Raw genomic sequence first — 1,802 nt, forward strand, 5'->3', positions numbered from 1 at the left:
ATCTGGCAGGCGAAAGAGACAGAGAAGCAAACACAAAGAAGACAGACATACAAGTTTGATGCAAGCTGACAGGCAAGCTCGTCTACAGCAGACATTACACCGTCTTGCATTGCATGCAGCATTCACTTTACCTCAGTCTTTTATTTTCTTTTTTCAAGGAGGGATTTGATACATACAAAGGAAGGATGTAATTCACAAAGGGAGGATACAGAACTGAAATGTGATTAATCATTCAAAACAGAACATAGTGAATCACAGGAAAACCTTTAAGATATTTTCATAGTTTTTCTTAACAATCTAACATTCTTTTTTCTACAGAAAAAAGGTTCAATCAAGCTGTTATATATTAACATTTAGGCTTAAATGATCTAGAGCAGCGACGTGCAGTTTCTTAAGGATACTTAACATAAAGCAAGGTTCCTGAAGGGAGCCAAGCTATCTCTGTACACTTTACAAGCAAGATCTCAGGCACCGGGCTTCATTTATCTATATCTAAATGCTAATGGTACTGCCACTATTATCCTCTAATCCAACATTCCCAGAATTTAGTATTCCACTTTGTTTACAAACCTTGGGTAGTTTTTCTCTAAAAACCTTTTGTCATATTCCTGGCCTTTCTAAGTTATCTAAGGAAATTTTTACTGCCTCAGCTCTAAAAAGGGATTTCAAACCCATTATTGTTCATGGATATCAAAAGCTCATGCTTTAAGTTAATATCAAACATAACTGAATAACCAAATAAGGAGCAGTTCTGACACTCATCCCAGGTGGCTATGGCTTGTTCCTCAGAAAGATTTGTTCCCAGGACTCCACGCACTGCCAACACAGTGAAGGCATTAAGAGAGGCATTGTAAAAGAAACCATTTTCTGCTTCCGGTCCCGCCGCCCTGGAGCCGGCTCCGCTGTGAGGGACCGAATTCCCTGCTCGCCACCACACCGCAGGGACCTGGCATGGTGTTGGGCCCCAGACTGCCTCGCCGGTCTTGGGGTGCCCAGGACAGAGGCAACAGGGATGCTCACTCTGGCAAGCAAGTTGAAGCAGGATGATGGTCTCAAAGGGTCCCGCTCAGCAGCTACAGCTTCAGACTCCACCTGGAGGGTGTCTGTGCCAGACAAGCTGCTCGTCAAAGAGGTTGCAGAACTTGAAGTGAATTTACCCTGTACCTGTACAGTGCATTTTCCTGATCCCAACACACTCCACCACTTCCAGCTGACTGTGTCCCCAGATGAGGGTTACTACCAAGGTGGAAAGTTTCCGTTTGAAACTGAAGTTCATGATGCGTACAACATGGTGCCCCCCCAAAGTGAAGTGTTTGACCCGAATCTGGCACCCCAACATCACAGAGACGGGAGACATCTGTCTGAGTTTACTGCGAGAACATTCTATTGACAGCACTGGCTGGGGTCCCACAAAGACGCTGAAGGATGTTGTTTAGGGATTAAACTCTTTATTTACTGATTTTTTGAATTTCAATGATCCATTGGATATTGAAGCAGCAGAACATCATTTGCGGGAAAAGGAGGACTTCCAGAATAAAGTCGAAGACTACATTAAGCGTTAGGCCAAATGATACAAGGAGAGGCCTGCAGGACCAGGGATTGCGTGATGCCGTCATCTGTAACGTAACCACCAAGAACGAGTCCCTCCTTCCCACCTCACGTGCTCTCTCTTCTCCACCTGGCTGTCAGCTCGAGACCAAGTTGTACCAAAGAAGAACAGCTCCACAACTGACCATTGGAGATGGAGATGTGAACACACAGCAAGAAATGTACCTTGGGTTCTAAAGAGTTGTCTGCTTACC

General features: G+C 44.6%; 1 pseudogene; it reads left to right on the top strand.

Moving 5' to 3' along the window:
- The first annotated feature begins 1,012 nt into the window (after window positions 1-1,012).
- Window positions 1,013-1,571, top strand: LOC102842104 (annotated as a pseudogene).
- Window positions 1,572-1,802: the final 231 nt, after the last annotated feature.

This window comes from Chrysochloris asiatica, unplaced genomic scaffold (assembly GCF_000296735.1).
Source record: "Chrysochloris asiatica unplaced genomic scaffold, ChrAsi1.0 scaffold00464, whole genome shotgun sequence".
Classification (NCBI taxonomy): domain Eukaryota; kingdom Metazoa; phylum Chordata; class Mammalia; order Afrosoricida; family Chrysochloridae; genus Chrysochloris; species Chrysochloris asiatica.